The following is a 19,802-nucleotide window of genomic DNA, read 5'->3' on the forward strand; positions in this document are numbered from 1 at the left end:
CATGCATGCTCCTGAGAACTCTCGATCCTTTTTTACTCCCTCTTACTAGTACATATGCATAGAGTTTCACAATAGGTTCATGCATATTGATTTTACTGGTTTTACATTACAACTTGCAATTAGTCCTTGTACAGAGAACTCGCTAGAGTCACTTTGTCCGTCTCTTTTAGTCTCAGCTTTGGCTCTTTGCTTTTGTTTCAAAGTTCTTATCTCTTCAGCTTGGAAATTTGCATTCTTTTTCCTTGGCTGAGGCAGTTTTTACAAGTCTAGCAGAGCTAACAGACTAAACAAATTAAAACAGCATATTTCACCTATGCTAGCAAGCTACAGACTTAATAATTCAGAGCAGTACATTTCACTTAATCCAAAATGGATTTCTACCTTGTTAAATTTCTACTCTGTTTCAGGAGAACCCTGGAAACTACAGGCGTGTCAGTGTTACTTCTGTGCCTGGTAAAGTTGTGGAGAGGATTATTCTGGGAGGTGTTGAAAAACACCTGAAAGATAGCGCAGTCATTGGTCACAGGCTTCATGAGGGGAAAGTCCTGCTTATCAAACCTGATTTCCTTTGATGAAACCCACCTAGCTGACCAAGGGAAGCCAGTTGACATAATCTTTTTGGATTTCAGCACAGCTTTTGATACTGCTTGTCACAGGATCCTTCTGGACAAAGTGTCCAGCACACAGCTGGATAAACACACTATGGGATGGGTGAGCAACTGGCCCACGAGTTGGACATAAAGGGTGACAGGGAATGGGGTAACATCAAACTGGTGACCTGTCACTTACTGGGGGTGTTCCACAGAGCACCATCCTCAGCCCTGTGCTCTTCAACATCTTCACAAATGACTTGGAGGCAGGACTGGAAGAGATACTGAGCAGTTCACAGATGATACAAAATTGGGAGGAGCTGCTGACTCCCTCCAGGGCAGGGAGGCCCTGCAGAGATCTTGACAAATGAAAGGCTGGGCAACCACCAACCACATGGAGTTCAATGAAGGAAAGTGCCAGATTCTGCACCTGGAGAAGGGCAACTCTGGATGTATGGACAGACTGGGGAATGAGGTGCTGGAAAGCAGCACCTGGGAGTCCTGGTCATTGGCAAGTTGAACATGAGTCAGCAGTGCCCTGGAGCCAGGAGGGCCAACCCTGTCCTGGGGGGCATCAGGCCCAGCATCACCAGCTGGGCAAGGGAGGGCATTGTCCTGCTCTGCTCTGCACTGAGGCAGCCTCACCTCGAGTGCTGGGGGCAGCTTTGGGCACCACAATGTAAGAGAGACATTGAACTGTTAGGGAGTGACCAAAGGAGGGCAAAAGGGATGGTGAAGGGCCTTGAGGGGAAGCTGTGTGAGGAGCAGCTGAGGGCACTGGGTCTGTTCAGCCTGGAGGAGACTGAGGGGAGACCTCACTGCAGTTACAACTTCTGATGAGGGGACAAGAAAGGGAAGGCACTGATCTCTTCTCTGTGGTGATCAGTGACAGGACCTGAGGCAATGGCCTGAAGTTGTGTCAGGGGAGGTTTAGGTTGGATATTAGACAAAGGTTTTTTACCCAGAGGGTGGTTGGGCACTGGAACAGGATCCCCAGGGAAGCGGTCACAGCACCAAGCCTGACAGAGTTCAAGAAGCATTTGGACAATGCTCTCAGGCACATGGTGTGACTCTTGGGGATGATGGTGTGAAGGCCAGGAGCTGGATGATGATCTTTGTGGGTCCCTTCCCACTCAGCATATTCTCTGATTCTAACAGAAAGAGCCCCATAACGCTACAACCTATAGATTTGCTGATGTTTTATGTTTTGATTAAACTGTGATATTGTTTTCTTTTTCTATTTAATTGTAACAGTAACTTTGACATGTACTAGAACTATTCAAATATTTTCTTTAATCTCGTATTTCAGTCTTCCACTTTCTCTGTTTGACTAATTGTGACAAAAGTTGCTCTAAGAAACGACAATTGTTTGTTCAATTCTTATCTCACTCTGTGTTTTGTGTGTTCCTTGACAACAACAAAATCTCTGTGAGCTTGTTATTTCCTAAGTTTCTGTCATGTTTTTGAGTCAGAGGGAGGGAAAAAAAGCAAACAATAATGTGTCAGGTTTATAGAATGAACTTGAAGTGGAAAGCTAATCAAGCCTGACTTTTTGTTTGAGGTTTGTTTGCTTTGGGTTGGGTTGGGTTTTTTTTACAAAAAGCTTCTTCTTTTGCAATGAACTGTGAGAGAAATTTTGAAAATTAAGTAAGAAAAGAGTTCAAACAAACCACCTCGGACTTAGGCCAAGTCTGTCCAAGTCTTTCAGTTCAGCGTCATTGACAGTTTCAGACTGTCTAATCACTGCCTAATCGCTAAAGCCTTTAAATGCCTAAATTTCCTTAAATAAAAGCATGGAAGTTACACAGATATTGGGAACAGAGAAGGGGTTTTTATCCGGTGGGAGCTCATATTTGGTCCACATCCCAAGATACTACAAAGCAAAATTACCAGTCTCTGAAAATAATGAAGTTAGCAAACAAGACGCAAAGTTCAGTGTGTTTGCTCCTTTCTAATATGACAGATACAACTTCAAAACTGTCCTTCAAGCAGGGAATTATACCTTAACTTTTCATAACACAGACTTTTGTGACATTCCGTATAATCATACCTTTCCTTTGGCATTGCATTCCAAAGGAAGGTTCAGAGCTGAGGATTCAGACAGAAGACCTGTGTTGAGTCCCCATCCAGCTCTCCTGTGTGGCTCAACGTGAGGTGGCCAAACTCACCCTTTCCCTCTGCATTTCACCTCAGCATAGCCTAGACATTTATTGGAGAGGAGGTTTCTGAGGATCACTCTGTCAGATAAAATGCAAGGGGAGCTTAAAACCCAACTCCAGTTCTGCATTTCTCTGACTGGACTACAAAAGCTGGAAACTTTTGAGTGGAAGTGCCTTTGCTGAAATGCCTTTGCTGAACTTTTTCTTCTATTCTCATTTTTTTTTCCATTTTATTATACCAGGTAATTTTCACAAACCATTATTGAATACAGTAATACAATAACAGGTTATTCCTCCACAATGTGTTTGCAGAGGATTCTCTTCCCACACAACATGGCTGAGTCAATCAGTCTAGATTCAGAAAACATGAATCTTAAAATTCAGTTTTTTAGAAAAGTTGCAAAAGTTTAAACAAATTGCATGTGTAAGATTCATTTCAACTTCTGTGCATTTAGCTTCCACTGAATGAGCTAACCTCTGCTTGTATCACTCTCATTTGCATTGCTAAAAAGATAAATCAAGATAATTTAAGGAAAGACTTAAGAGCTTTAAGTATAGGTATGTAGAAATTTCATATTAGTTAGCTATCATCTCATGCAATTAAACTAGTTTAATCTTTCAAATTGCTATCAAAACCAGGGAGTTTTTGGAAGGGTGGACAACTATACAAATTTACCATCAATCTACTTTTTTTTGAAAGCAAATTCCAAAGTACTGTAGTATTATTGAAAAAATTATTAGTATTCCAGTCCTTACAGGCTCTAGGAAAAGGAAATCTCCTGCAAAAAAACTTATTTTTACCCACAATGAGATTCAAGTAAGCAATGTTTTGCATGGTTTTCAGCTGTCACTAATTATGCTTAAATTAATTCAGTTCTCAGTAAAATTATACAGTATCCCATAAAGGCCTCTTCTTGTTTAATATTTTTCCTTTAGATAATCTAGGTGCTAATTAAAACCAGGGGGAAAAATCTTTTGCAAAGAAGGCCTAATTCTATCATCATAGCACAGTGCAGCAATTAAGTATTTATATGCATGTTGCCAACCTCTTGGGATCCATGAAAATCTGTTTCTTTGTCTCAGTGAATTCTGCCTGAGGAAACCAATCTACGTATGTCAGGTACAGGAACATCTACAATGGCCAGAAAGAACAGCAATAGCACTGAAATCTGGAAGTTCATCCTGAACGTTGAGTTTGTTTGGAAATATAAAGCAGAACAGAGAATTAATTAGAAATTTACATAGCCCAGCCAAGAAAGTCAAAGGTACCAGCTATGAACTTATGCTTATTATGGCTGCCGAGAGGAGCTGGAAGGAAACCCAGCTTAACAAAGTGAGAAAATGGCAGGAAATACCACACACTTCAATTTTAAACTCTGTATTATTTTTATTTGATAATGTGATTGATACTGATGAAGGATTTTAATATCATGACCACGGTGGACTGTTTACAACTTTGCATGCCCACTCAGGACAATAAAACAGAAGGAAAACTTCTTGCACTAAGGAATCTGACCAACAGTTATTGGGAAAGTGGGTAAATTTCCTTGTATCTAGTACACATTCAAGGAGAAGATAAATGCTGTACTACCCCAGTTTGAACTGACCAAATGGTATCTTCCCTAGTTTACTCTACAACTCTGAGTGTTAAGGAACAGTCTTGAAGAGTGAACTGCATCTAAAAATAGTGCCCCATCAAAAAGATTTTTTTACAGCCAGCACTTCTCAAGTCTAATCAAAAAGGAATCTTGGCACTATTCATATTGACTATTCATAACCATTTTTAGTTGTTAAATATTCACCAAAATTGTTACATTTTCCCCAAATTTCACCAGCAAAACAAACTTTAGTTTAAAAATAAATTGCAAGAAATCTAAGTTCAACAATTACAGCCTCTTCCAGTGAGTTTTGAGAGAGAATCCAACCTAACTAGTCATGCAGATTTCCTCAGAAAGAACCCAAGATACTTAGTAAGAAACTGGTGTCCTCCATGTTTCTTAGGAAAAAAAAAAGGACGGAAACAAAACAAAACAAAAAAGAAAAGAAGAAAAACACACAGTATTATTTATGCTTGAGGAAATTAAGTATACTTGGTCAAACCAGTATTATATAAAAATATATTTCTTTTTTTTTCACTTCTGAGAAATTGCTGTTACATTAAAAAAGTCTTCATTCAATGAAAATAATCTGGATTCTCTTCCAGTTTGAAATAACGATTTGTTCCAAAATGGAAGCTATTTATAATTAAAAAAAAAAAAAATTGAAAGGCAAATTAGAAGTCAATTATAAAACTAAATGTAAGCATTTAGTTACTTGGGGCGAAAAATTTTCTGGAGAATGAGAAAAGTTAAGATGCTTTAGGTGATTCCCTGAGCTGAAAAAACTGTGTCCTTCTAGCTCTATACATTTAATTTTAATATGTTAGATTGCGTCTGTACATTTACATCTTTTCAATATCTGTTTCTGCTGTTTTCTTTTCCATTTTGCCTGAATTTACCAATTTACCAGTTGTTAGACTGAAGCAGTTGCAGCGTTGTGTTCTTCTCGCCCTGGTCCGGGTGGCTCGGGAGCCTGGCTAGGCTCTGCGCTTTGTCCGGGAGGCCGGGGCTGCCGCGTGTGTGTGGAGCTCTGGGGTTGAGCCTCCGCGTGGGTTTGCCGCTTTCTGTAACCAACGCTGAGAGGAGATGAAGGGGCGAAGGAAGGCACACCCTGTCCTGTGTGGCTGGAGAAGTTTATTCCCATGTGGTCACCACAGTGGAGAGCGGCGTCCGCTCTTAGCGCGCGCGTGGTCAAGATGGTGCCGAGACAAAGGGAGCATGGGGTTATATAGGGGGTGGGCAGACAGGGGCGGAAGCCCCCTCGCCCAATGGGGACAGGCAACGGGGGAGTGACGCGGACCACGGCAACCAACAGGAACACAACAGGGGTGGACACAGGGCTCCGGGACAAATGGGATTGCGGGGATGGGGTAGCTGACACAGAACTCTCAGGAATGAACAGGGGGTGACTACAAGACTGACATGGGAATGCTCCAATGGTGAGTGACCCGGAGTGAACCATTGCAGGGGGAAATGAGGGTACATAGAACAGGCTAACTAACATTTATTAAAACCCCTAACTGAACCAACCCGGGGTGCAACAAGCAGTGGCTGCAGATGGGCCCCAGAAGCTTGAAGAAACTTAACAAACTGAGAGGGTCCCCCATCTTGTGACCAAGCATTCAGGACTGATTCTGTGCCTATTTGCACAGCCAGGACATGGCTGCATGGGAATGCCTTTAGTCCTATCCGTAAGTATTTCCTGCTGAGATGAGATGGGATTTTATCCCGTGTTAGGTCTTTAGGAGCTCTACTAACCTTCTCCTATCTGCAAATCATTGATTCTGGAGGCCCCTTAAGTTGGTATATCAGACAGTATCAGACAGGCTTCTAAACCCTAGTTGTATGCAAAGTTCTTCTTAGGATATATCTCCTTTAAAAACAGAACTGCAAAGTGATTAATTTCTTCAACTCTTTAATTGAGAAATGATGTGGCTGTAGCCTAAATTTTTCCTAGCATTAGAGAAGTGTTGTTGATATAATTTTATTATCACTATATGAATTTCCAGTTAACCCTTTGCATATCTACTGGTATATGTTCTTAAGGTCAGCTCAGCTGGTTGTGCTCTCTTTTGTCCTCAGCAATTTGTGAATTCAATTCCTTCTCCCCTGTATTTTGCATATTTTTTTCTGCTCACATTTTGATTCCTAAGACTTTTCTTAGCCCTCCCAAAGTATTTAAATAATAGCTGAAACAGCCAGATGGAACAGCCTTGTTTCATTCTGATCGTGGAATGAAACAACTGACACTCTACATTTTTCGAGGTAATTCTGATAAGTAGAAGTCTTTAAGGAAAGTGTAAATATAGCAGAAAAACCTGGCCATGGCTACGCAACAACTATGGGGCATCTGAACTGCCTGTATTTCCTGTAACTAAAGACCCACAACTCTGGAGAACATCTGAATCATGTGGCCTTCCTGTGGGCCTCCTCACTTCCAAAACTGGACCAAGAACTAGTTATCTTAGCACTAGACTAGTTTACTTGTTTATTTCATGCTGTCTTCTATGCTTCCAGCCATCATATTTAAATCAGTGGGAACATCTGCAGAGAACACAACAAATTAAGGAATTGTTTAGTTTAAAATTGAGCATAGAAAAAATTATTATGCAATCCTAATTATCTTGCATTTATTTTTTGTGTCCTATTAACATACATTATTGCTTGTGGAAATAGCTCTAAGAGACTGATAAATGAAAAAGTACAAATAGATTCTTCTTCCATCTTGACCTCAAAAACAGTTGGCTCTATTTAGCAGAATTTTAAAAAACAGGATTCTTGTATAACCAACTGTCTTATCTTACATTATCATCTGTTGGAATAGGACAAATATAGACAAAACAGCTTGCTTCTGTAAGACAGTGCAACATAAGTAGATTAATGGAAGGTCAATTATGAAATGTTTTGACATGCAAAAAATGATGGCACTTTCTGTGATTGATAGACAATTAAACATTAACTATTGAACAAATACCATTAACTCTGGCTTTTATTTCACAATATTTATAAAAATATTTATTTAAAACATGGAAACTAGTTTACATTTTTAGCACTTGTCTTTAAAGGCTTTAATTGCATTAAGCTTAAGTAACAAAGTTGCAGTATCTAGATACCCTTCCAGACAGTAAAATAGAATAAGTGTGAGATTCAGTCGTGTGAGTTATCTAATTCCAGTTTTAATTGAAGGGTCAGGTTCCAAGTATAAGCATAAATAATACCTAATAATGGGATTAGAGACTCATCTGTTCTGCCACTAAATACCTGGAAAAACAGCCCTTAACTGCAGACATATCAAGATCTTTCCATTCTCTCTGCTTAAGTGTTCATTAAACAAATTCACATCCTGCTACAATAATAACAAACTCTTTGAGTATTTTACTCTAGTTGTTACTGATCATTTTTAAGCACACTTGTCGCATTTGTCCGTGCAAAAGAAATGCAAGGTGCATTTTTAATCCTTCATCTTTTTAGTAAGGCTTTGAAAAGTTACTGGAAAGTCACAGTCATTTAGAAGTGCCCTATAGTTCCAGTCCAGAGTCCCCAGTCACTCCCCACCAGCTGGAGCCAGCCCATTAAGAGGGATGCTCAGCCTGGTGTAGTGTGACAGCACAGCCAGGCCACATGCCAGAGCTAAGGGGCCCAAAAGCGAGGGGAGTTGCAAGAAATTATTCTGGCTCCCCAGGGAACACATTACTCAAACTTTCCTCTGAAGAGGGAGCAAGAAACTTAGAACTCCCAAGCTCTGCTTTTGTTAGTGGCTTTCTATGCTGCTTGTTAAACTCTGTAGCTCATCTCTGGAGGAAATTATATCTCTCACTGACCATATAAAAAAGAGTGAAGAAGTGGTACAATTTGTTTCACTTTATGCAGACAAAGAAAACCAATTTTTTACTTTGCAAAAACTTAACTGGAGGCACCTATATTGCCTCTTGGGATCTCCCTCTAAGCCCTTAAACTCATCCAGGTTGATAAATAGTTAATATTGCCATCAGGAAGCTGTTGAATAGGTTGTAAAATCTCCAGTCTTCAACAATATTCAAAAACCTTTACCCTTATCTGCAGGAAATATTTATGAAAGGAAAAGATGTGCCATTTTACCCCTTTTTTTTGTGGTAACAGGAAATCCAAAGTAAATCTTACGAGACTTGCAACAGGCCAAAGATTGATGTTCATCTTCCCCAGCAGACCTGGCATTCTCATCCTGCCATTCCAGACTGGTTTAGGAAAGATCACTCCACCTTTGAAACAGAAGCTCTGGCTAAGGAAATATTCTTGAATAATTTTTTCTATGTTGACTGTACTTTCTGTGCTTCCTATGCTAAAATTAATGTTGTTATACATATTTCAGTGAGTTTTTTTATTGAGTTAGCAGGTCTCAGTGAAAATTTCTTTTTATATATGGTTAATGTCACTTCTTAATATGTGTCTGAGTTTGCTGACATAATATAATCCTTGTAAGCTCAAAATCCAGAGGAGCTGGCATAGGAAATTGCATCTGTAGGAGCATATTTCTCTTCTTTTGTACTAGCCAAAAGTGAAAGAAATTTCATTACTTGCTCAAGTAAAACAAAAAAAAGAGAAGGATAGAAAGAGAGAGAGAAAGAGAGAAAGAGAGAAAGAGAGAAAGAGAGAAAGAAAGAAAGAAAGAGAGAAAGAGAAAGAGAGAGAGAAAGAAAGAGAAAGAAAGAGAGAGAGAAAGAAAGAGAGAAAGAGAGAAAAGAAAGAAAGAAAGAGAAAGAAAGAAAGAAAGAAAGAAAGAAAGAAAGAAAGAAAGAAAGAAAGAAAGAAAGAAAGAAAGAAAGAAAGAAAGAAAGAAAGAAAGAAAGAAAGAAAGAAAGAAAGAAAGAAAGAAAGAAAGAAAGAAAAGAAAGAAAGAAAAAAAAGAAAGAAAAGAAAAGAAAAGAAAAGAAAAGAAAAGAAAAGAAAAGAAAAGAAAAGAAAAGAAAAGAAAAGAAAAGAAAAGAAAAGAAAAGAAAAGAAAAGAAAAGAAAAGAAAAGAAAAGAAAAGAAAAGAAAAGAAAAGAAAAGAAAAGAAAAGAAAAGCCTTGCATTCTGAAGTATCATTTGAATATTTAGGTGTTGTTTTGATATCGCAAATCAATCTGACCATCCCAAACTCTATCCTTTCCAAAAGAAAATCCTTGAAGCATTTCTGTTTTATTATGCTGTAAGACAGTTACAGAAAATGACATTGGGAAGGAAAAGGTTGGAGAGAAAAGATGTTTCTCTGACACAAGCAGGATCCACTATCCCATGTAAGCTCTCACAAACATATATCAAAACATCTCTTAAAAACCTTTGGTGACAAGAACCTCCCCAACACCCCAGAGCATGAAAGCCAGTGCCAATCAGACCAGTACTTATCTGGAAAGTTTTCATAATATTCAAGCTGAATTTTCCTACTGCAATTTAATCTCCCCATCCTGTCCAACAGCAATCCAAAGAACAGATCCCACTCTCTCTATGAGAGATTTATAAACTTGAAGACTGCCATTATTTCTCTCTTCCATCAGATTTCTTAGACTATCCGCTTGCTTTTAAGCCAGGTTGACAGGTAATTTTTTCTGGTTTTATTTCTATATTTCTCAAGACCAATAGACTTTTTCATTGGGATGGGATGAAGGTCTTGTAACAGCAAGGCTGTTACAAGAAAAAAGTGATAGGTTGGTTTTTCTCTTGTCAGTGAACTCAGGATACAATCCAGAAGTTCAAGCCAGCCTTTGCAGGAGTACGCTGTTCACACTGATTTCTAGAGGTTCTCCTTTGATCTCTCTAAGTCCTCGTGTTTTCCAAATGTGGTGAATAAAAAAGGCATTCTGTCCTCTGACCTCTAAAAATTGAGAAGAAGGCTAAGATAATTTTATCTTTTGTGTAATTGAAACTTCTCTTTATACATCTCTTAGTTTTCTTCATATATCCCAGAATGACAGCTCTATCTTTTTGTAAGCGCATGATATTGTTAACTTTTGTTCAGCTTGTCATCTCCTATAAGCACTATTTTCTCTTTCACAAGTCTCCTGTACCTCTTTCTACAGTTTCCCCCCCCACCAAATCATGGATCCTTGCATTCATCCTTGTAGCATTTAATCCTATTTTTCAGATCATTTCTCTAACTGGTGAAAATCATTGTGAATTTTATGTCCTGCATCGGTCTTGCAGCTTGTTCCAATTTCACTTCATCACTAGGTCATATTACTTGTAAATATAATGAATACCCTCTTCAGTCATGGGTATCCTGGGCTGCATTAGGAAGAACAATACCATCTGGTTTATTCCTCCTGTCTACTAATCCCTAGTGAGACCACATGTAGAGTGCTGCATCCAGTTTTGTGCACCCCAGTGCAAGAAAAATATGGACTTACTGGAGCAAGTCGAGCACAGGGACAAAGAGATGATGGACTGAAGCATCTTATATATGGGAACAGGATAACTGTTCAGCCTGGACAAGGAAAGGCTCCCTTGCTGAGGTCCCTTTGTCTTGAACATCTGCACGGCATCACTGCCAATATTAGCCACCAATCTCTTTGCTTTCCTAGACCATGACAGCTGATCCTCTTGTGCTGCCAAAGATACCCATTGATGCTGCTCTGCCTTGAGGGACACCACAGCCATACGGGATGGGTTTGCCCTGGGTTCTGGGGCCATACTGTTGATCTCTCTCTCCTTCCAAACTCAAACCTGCAGTCAGAGCTGGCCAGCCCCATCATGCCAGACAGGGCAACTTGTCCTTCAGCTACCTGGCTCCTGAGAACAGCAGGTGATCCAGTCAGAAAGAGACTAACTGTATGCCTGTTGTAACTTACTCATGGTCCCTCCCACACCTCTGTGGACTCTGTCCACTCTAAAAAAGCTAGGGCTGATTCAGTAGCCTTGTAAAGTGGTGGAACGCAAGCTTGCTTTTTATTTTTATTCAATTAGATAATATTTTCATTTAAACTTAATTAACAGTTTCATTTGCTCTAAGTAGAGTGTCTGATGCATTACATACCTAAACACTTGTGCATATATATTTGATTTTTTTAATCTTTATATTTATATTTGGATATATTATTCTAAAAATAAATTAAAATCAATATTTATTCATATTTGTACTCCCCTTTCTATAAATAGAGGAAAAAAATGTAAAGGTAAATGCTATATAACAGCACTTGCATGCCCAAAGGAAACAAGAAGCCAGTCAGAGGGTGCTTTGTGATCACATGGCAATGACAGGTTCAAAAAATGACAAACCTGCCACATGAAAGCCTGTGAGGTTATGACATTTTCTGTGATAATTACTTTGGTGTATGTGGTAATCAAGAACTATTTGTTCTGCTGTATTTCAGGGTAAACTGGAAGGGGCCAGCCAGAGAGATGCTTGCCAGTACAGTAAAATGGGAATGCCATTTTACCAAAGGGGATGGAAGGAGGTGGAGTAAAAAGAATGCATGACCAGAGGAAGGCTGAGACTTCCAGGGCAAGTAGGTCATGGAACAGTCAGGAGGTGTGGCACTCACCACTGATCATGCTGGATCAAAGACATCCTTACCCTCCAGCTGAGGATGGTGGAAGAGGATTTCCAAGGGGAACAGCAGCTACTCCACTGTCTGAGGGGGAAGGACAATGCAAAATTCAGATACTGCTTGAGAGGGCTGTACTTGCTATGTCATATCCACATAGATTCACTGCATACGAAATGAGCAGTGAACTGTTATAGAAAAAAAGTAAGTCACAACAGCTCAAGTCTGGGGAAGAAAAAGAAATTAAAATCATTAAAATGAGGCCAGTAGATAAAAGAGTAAAATGTGTGGGTTTGACTTCTTTAATTGGTACGTCAATAAAATTTATATATTGAGGAATTGCTTTAAAACAAGGCATTTTATGACATTCCATAGTGAAGTTGGTTTGACACAATAAAGTTATATTAGCTGAGTTTAGAAAGACTGCATTCTCTAAGAATCTTATTAATTGTAATGTAAATGCTGCTGGCTGTAAATGTAAATCTCCCTGTCTGCTGGCTGTATATGATGACCTTTCCATTGAAGCAAATCAGTCCCAAATGAAAGAAGCAAAAAAAGGTTTGCAATAGATAAAATTGGTACATGGCAAAGGCTCTGCACATTTCGTGTCTAGATTTGTTTATTACATAGTTGCTCAATACTCTAAATCTCTTAAAATAGGAAGACATTTAAATAAACTAATTCTTTGTTTGTGTTCATGTTTGCATTTTATCTCACATTTTTATATCATAGGATCATTTTCAGGCCTCCTTATGGGGATGTCTCAAAAGATTATTAATCCCAAATCTGAGTACTTTAGATAACACAGGTAGTCAATATACAAATACTTAAAACACTTACCTTTATGTATTAAATTTCTAGTGAATAAATGCCAGTTAATGAACTGGCTTTAATATATCCACATCATCTATAAATATAAATAAAAGAACAGTGCCAACAAGGCATTTTATACTAGGGGATTTTTAATTGTGATTTTAAACCGTTGCTTGGCATCACATTGATGCATCCCAGGCTGGGGTTTAGTTAGGAATTTTAATAATGTTAGTTAGCCAGTTCTGTGTACCCCCATGTTGCCCCCGTGATGGTTCTCTCCGGGTCACTCACCACTGGAGCATTCCCATGTCAGTCTTGTAACCACCCCCTGTTCATTCCTGAAACTTCCGTGCCAGTCACCCCATCCCCGCAATCCCATTCGTCCCGGAACCCTGTACACACCCTTGTGTGCCAACCATTGGTTGCCATGGTCCATGTCACTCCCCTGTCGCCTGTCCCCATTGGGTGAGGTGGCTTCTACCCCTGTCTGTCTGCCCCCTATAAAACTCCATGTGCCCCTTTGTTTCGTCTCCATCTCATCCATGTGGGTGCTGGGAACGGAAGCCGCTCTCCACCGCGGTGACCACGCAGCAATAAACCCTCTCCAGTCACGCAGGGCAGGGTGTGCCATTCCTTCGCCCCTTTATCTCCTCCCAGCGCTGGTTACAGAGCGCAGCTAACCCACGTGGAGGCTCAACGCCAGAGCCTCCGAACCAGCGGCAACCTCGGACTCCCGGATGATACGCTGAGCCTAGCCGGGCTCCCCAAGCCGCCCAGGACCGGGAAAAAGAGCGCAACGCCGCATCACATCAAATTAAGAAGTTGGTAGGACTAGGTTGGATGTACATGGCAAAACTGAATTTTATCTTAGATGAAAAAAGTCCAGTGGAATTGATACACAGAGACAGAAATGTTGAATAGGTAGAATAAAGCTAAAGACATGTCAGAGCTTCATGATGAGACTACTCCATAAACAGATAAGTCTACAATGAATTGTTTGCAATCAAATTATGTCAAAACCAAAATTCACCCGAATTAGGTACTGGGAGTGCAAATCAGCAGTGACTATTCCAAAACTTCTTTGGGCTGCTATTTTCTTTCAAAACAAATGTAGCCAAATACATAACAGTGCATGAAAGGACATCTTTCTTCATGTGTATACAGTTTTACTGTCTTTTTCTTTCCAGAAAACCTTATCAGATAGAGCAGCCCAATTTGTGAGTTTCCTTGAGAAGAAAGAAGGGATTAACTATTTCTTCTTTTGCAATATCTTGTCCTTATCAAGACTGACCTGTTTCTTGATCTTGGTTACTCACTGACTCTAATGAATTTGTCCTGCAAAGGCCAAACTTTTTGCCTGCAACCCCAAACCTGCAAAGGTTTCATTACAAATTGTATTCAATGCTTTCATAGTAGTGTCTTATATACATCTGTGTCTTATTCCTTTTCTTTTCAGATCACTAATGTGATAAAATTTGACTACTCTAGAATGATAAGGAAACAATTCATACTAATTTTCCTGCAGCTTCAAACATAGTTTGTGATATTTTCTTTTGTCTAATATGAAATGTTTTTATTGATATTTTTGAGAAATTTTCTAAATAGTTTGTTGTATTTATTCAGCATTTTATTTTTCACATGACTGTTAAACATGATCAGTTCCCAGTAGACCTAATTTGAGGTTACAGTTTTAATGATGTTATTGTTTTTGCAACTGTGTAATGGTTTTGCTGAGTGAAATTGTGTGGGCAAGAAAACTGCTCATCCAAACTTGAGGCAAAGGCCAATTAGTTTTGGAAGATTTTAGTTGTAGTTCCTAAGAGCTAGGAAAAAAACATCAAGAATACTTGCAGCAAAACCAAAATAGGCCATGTGTCTGTCTCATCAGACAAAGAAATATGATTATTGTATTTTCCCCAGTACTTATAAGGGTGGAGGAAAGACAGTAGTTTGGATATGTATGTTTTATATTAGCTCTCATATTGATTAGATTGTCTTATTGATTAATAAGTGCTAAGGCTGAAAGAATTGGTAAACAAATATGTAATATGAAGTCTCTTTCCCCTTATTTTCTTCAGATTAATGTCTTTCCCTTATTTTCTTTGGATCCAAGCTTGGATGATGACAATGATGTTTGTTGATTTATTTGAATATCAATTTGTGATGTCAAATGGAATTAGTAGTACATGAGTGATTTAAGAATTCATGAGGTTTTAGAAAGATAACTCAGAATGTGCAATCATACACCCAATCAGGCAGAGCTCTCAGGCTCAAAGGGTTACCTTGGGCAGCAATCCCATCCAAGGGAAGAGGCCTCAGCTGCAGATCCTCTGCTCTGAGCAGGACAGACTCAACAGACCCCCTCTGGTGAGTCTCCATTCATACCCTCATTGAGTCTGATCTGTGGTCAGATATGGTTACTTTAGCCAGGGCCAGTCTACTAAAAGGCTGAAGCCAAATATCACATGGCTGAGGTCAGACACAAGTCACTGACTGGAGGGCCTTGATCCCTGCTGGAATAGGTGTACCTACCATGGATGAAATTGCCCACTCAGGACACAAAAGATTTGGGAATATGGACCTGTAAATCGGGTAAGAAAGGTTTCTCAGAAACAGACGTCACTTGGTTTTTACAGCTGGTCATAAGACTATCTAATCAAGTAAGTGCCACCAAGATAGTCTTGCCTAACAGAAGGGGTAAGGCCATAACGATAAAGATTATTTGCTGAAGATAAGTGCCTACTTTCAAATTCCTATAATTTGCAACAATTTATTTTCTACTTCCTATGCTTCAAATACAAAGGCCTCAACCCCTACAGAGACCCAATTTTCACTGCATCTCTTCCTTCTCTTTGTTTTCCATAACGCTATCGGAATGGGTCCTTTTATGTTACCAAACCTTTCTCCTAATCTTGCTTTTATGTTCTCTGCCAAGCCATTTTCTAGTAAGTCCTTGAAATAATGTCTGTTCTGGTGCCACATCTCATACCGACAGTCTCCTCCCACATTCCTACATAACTTCCACTCAGCATCAGTAACCTTGACAGCCATTCTCATCCAATGTGTGAAATCAAGTCTTGCTTTGCCCATTTTCTGACAGCAAGTAAATCCCAAAATTAGCGTCCCAGCTCTTCCCAGCACTTCCAGGCAATGGACCTGCAGAGTATAGAAGGTTCCTCTGTCAGAGAGCACATTTCAATGCACGGTAAATTTCTGTGCCACCTGTACATTCTTGGACACCAGCTTCATCGCTTCCAAACTTTCCTTCATCCTGAAGGACTGAATAAAACATGACTAGTTGTGCTCAACAACATAGCCCTGTGTGATCGCTTTTTTTTTCCAAAGAAGAATGGATTTCTTTGTAGGAGAAATATAACTTTAATCTTATGACTCTGTAAAAGCACTATTACTGTCAGTGATAACCTTTCCTTTGCCTTTACAATTATTAATACTCTAGTCTTTAAAAGTAAATGCCATAAATCTTCCCCAAAGCATTTTTAATGTGGCAGAACTTTGTTATTTGTTCTTAAACTCTGACATTAGATTAATCAATCCAGCTTCCTTTTTTATCCCCTCCCTCCTTTTTCTTGACTTGTATGATTATGTTTTAAGAGTTTTATCCATGGATGGATGGATAGGTAAGAAGGTGTCAATGTGCCATCACATATATGCAAATATATTTACAAATACCTATTGAACCATATGAATTAAATAAAACACTGATTATCTTCCAGTCCCAGGGCAGTTATGATACAACAGGTATCGTAGCAGTAATGACAGCGTTAGTTTAAAAACACTCAGTCACATCTAGTGGTGTCCGCAGCCGAAATCCCACTTTGCATCAGTATATCAGCAACAGTTGTCCTTTGTCCTTGAAAGATTTTCTCTATATTTACTACCCTAGTAGTTTGTCTTCTAAATATAATTTTGACAGCATAAGCATTTTAAATAGTTAAGAGAAACAGAAAAAAATTTTGCAGCACTATTACAAATGTATTCAGTCGTGTATTGACTATGCTGGTGTACCACTCCTCAGAGCAGATAGCGTTTCCTGAATTTTTTATTTCCTAGTTATGCTAAAACATTCACAGCATATCAGAGGTAATAAGTCTTTGAATTCTTACCTTGGACCTAAATAATGTGTAACAAGGAAGATATTATAAAATTGTAGAGTTTGGGAATTGACTGTGATTACAGTTTATGATGTCACCACTGTGTGAAGTGTGTGAATGTGGTTTTATGCCCCAGGAAATAGCACGCAGTCCTATAAAAGCCCCACCACAGCAAAACCTTCCAAAACTAAACAGTGAAGTTTTGGGACTTCAGATAATGTTAATGTCTTGAATTTTATCCAGAAGCAAATGGAAAACTAGAGAATCACAGTATCAATTACATTGGAAAAAACCTCTGAGATCATTGCATTCCAACTCTTGGCCAAACACCACCATGTCAACTAGACCATGACACTGAGTGACATGGCCAATAGGTTCTTTAACACCTCCAGGGATGGTGACTGCTCCAGCTTCCTAGGCAGTCCATTCCCATGTTTAACAACCCTTTCTGTGAAGCCATTCTCCTGATGTCAAGCCTGAACCTCCCCAGATGCAGCTTGAGGCTGTGTTCTCTTATCCTGTCACACCTTATCTGGGAGAAGAGACCGACCCCCAGCTGGCTACAAACCCCTTTCAGGTAAATTGTAGAGAGCAGTAAGGTTATCCTTGAGCCTCTTTTTCTCCAGGCTAAACACCCTCATCTTCCTCAGCTGCTCCTCCTAAGACTTGTGCTCCAGACCCTTCTACAGCTCCATTGCCCTTCTCTGGACTCACTCCAGCACCTCAATGTCCTTCTTGTAGTGAGGGACCCAGAAATGGACACAGCATTCAAGGTATGGCCTCACCATACTGAGTTAAGTGCTGAGTTAAGGGGTACAGTCACTTCCATAGTCCTGTTGGTCACACTATTCTTGATACAAGCCTGGATTACATTGGTTTTCTTGGTCACCCAGGCACATGCTGGCTCACATTCAGCTGCTGACCAGCATACCTCAGGCCCTTTCCCACCAGGCAGAGTTCCAGGAACTTTTCCCCCCTACTTATTGCCACAGTAGTGCTGCATGGACCTGCTGTAGTCAAAGTGTGGGACCCAGCACTTGGGCTTGCTGAACCTCATACCACTGGTCTCAGTCCATCTCTCTAGCCTGTGCAGATCCCTCAGCAGAGCCTTCCTACCCTCCAGGAAATTGACTGTCTCATGCAAATTGGTGTCATCCGTTAATTCACTGAGGGTATACTTGATCTCCTCATCCAGGCTGAGAATAATAAATAAAAGTGAATAGAGATGATTCAGACCTGCTTGTGTTGGTTAAAAACCAATATGCCAACATGCTGAAAAAGCCGGAGCTTATGAGTGTATTATATATCCTTGTGTACTCAAGACGATATATAATATGCTACTTTTAGATGATCTAATACTGCAGAGTCTTTTCTACAGGACATATGTTGCTTGTCATTGATGGCAAGATGGTGGAAAGCATTCCCTCCTGCTCCTGTCTAGTTATCAAGCAGAATCAAAACTTAGTTCTTATGGCTTCCCAATATTTTGACAGAGCCAAGAACACAAAATGTTTTTCTTCTAACGACTTACAGCAATACAGAAGGAATTTCTAGAATTACTTTCACAGTAACTGTGGTATTTCATCCCAGTTCTCTGTGTTCCCAGTAGCATTCACGTACTTTATGGTGTGAGTGTAAGAACAATTAAGTTAAAAGGCAAACATTTTTCTTCAATGAGAAATTATTTCCCACTTTCAGTGAAGTAACTGAATGAATGACTTTGAACAAGCACCCCTGTCTGTCTCTTGACTCAGATCCCTGACTTTACAACACTCAGTACAGCCCATCCCATTAATTTCTGGGGACAAGCAGCAACCAGCCCATCAAGGATAGAAGAGAACAAAGGAAACAAAAGAATATTTCCATGAGGAAGTGACTTTCCAGTAGAGATTATAGTGTCCCAGAGCTTTTGGAAAGCCATTGGTGGGATGTCAAAACAAAACAAAAACAATGTTGAAAGGTTAAATTTAATTATTGGATGAGCTACTGGAATGAGTGTAATTTAAGAATGGTTTTTTTCTAAAACCATCTGTCCCCGTTATGGCTATAGGAGAGACTAACTTTTATAAGCAGAAAGGAAAAAAAGGGTGATCTGGCTCAGATTTAAGATTCTTGAACTTGATTAGTCTGGCTGTTTAAAAAAAATACCTTGAATAAAAACTTTTTGTGAAACCCTGATTGAAGCGTTTGGTTTCAGAAAAATAAGTTATTAATTTGAAATTTGTTTATTTATAAAGTGTGATGAGCTGTGATTCAAAACAAGCAAGATTCATCAGTCCTTAAATGAAAATTCTCCCTCACCTCTAAACAATCATCATCATTGACAGTGCTTTTAGAGTCCCATTCAAAGAAGAATTTTCAAGAATTTCTTTCCAAGAAACTCTGCCTAGAGAAATTTGAAAAAATGAGTTTGAAAAGACCGTTAAGTACTCTTTTCTTTTCCTCGTATTTTCTTTGTTTAATATTTAAATACTGTGATTTGCTCTTGTAGAGTATGAATACTTACTTTTTCATCTAAAATTACTTTATGCTTAACCCTTTGAATTAAGTAACTGAACAACTGGATAGCTTATTTACAGCCCTGATGTAGCCTTCTATTTTCCATAACTCCTTTTTTTCTACAAATGGGGTAAAGATATAAATTATGTATCTCAGGCAACAATAGGGACAGTGGAAATGTCTTCTTTGCAAGAGCTAGCTGAACTATAACTTACATGAAATTTTAGATTTAAACACTGACATCCAGCTTCCTACCTTTGCAAAGTATTAGGCACTGATGGGTCTGAATTCCCTGTTTTTATGACTTTGATAAATTACATTAAAACAGTGAGGTTGTAGCACATATCTTTATACTTACTTGTAAGGCAGAGTTTTAAATTATTTCTATGTCCAAGATAGAAAAAAAAAATAAATTCAAGTAATTAAAATTTAATTGTTTGTCTCTCCTGTGAAATTTTTGTAAAGGTCATATTAGGTAAAGCTAGTTGTGCTTTGATGTTTGCAAGGTCTCAAGCTCATGCTCCATGACATT

At 39.2% G+C, this 19,802-nt stretch overlaps 1 long non-coding RNA gene across 3 annotated transcripts; it reads right to left on the reverse strand.

Annotated features, from left to right (window-relative positions):
* Positions 1 to 6,719: 6,719 nt before the first annotated feature.
* Positions 6,720 to 13,015, reverse strand: LOC128805726 (uncharacterized). Of its 3 annotated transcripts, none has more exons than XR_008436540.1 (5): positions 12,951 to 13,015; positions 11,844 to 11,933; positions 10,045 to 10,177; positions 8,488 to 8,585; positions 6,720 to 6,891 (listed from the first exon to the last, which is right to left on the reverse strand). It is a non-coding gene; the product is annotated as an uncharacterized LOC128805726 (long non-coding RNA). The 3 variants fall into 3 exon arrangements; XR_008436538.1 differs by having other exon boundaries at positions 8,446 to 8,585; XR_008436539.1 differs by lacking the exon at positions 10,045 to 10,177 and having other exon boundaries at positions 8,446 to 8,585.
* Between the last annotated feature and the right edge of the window lie 6,787 nt (positions 13,016 to 19,802).

This window comes from Vidua macroura, chromosome 3 (assembly GCF_024509145.1).
Source record: "Vidua macroura isolate BioBank_ID:100142 chromosome 3, ASM2450914v1, whole genome shotgun sequence".
Lineage (NCBI taxonomy): Eukaryota > Metazoa > Chordata > Aves > Passeriformes > Viduidae > Vidua > Vidua macroura.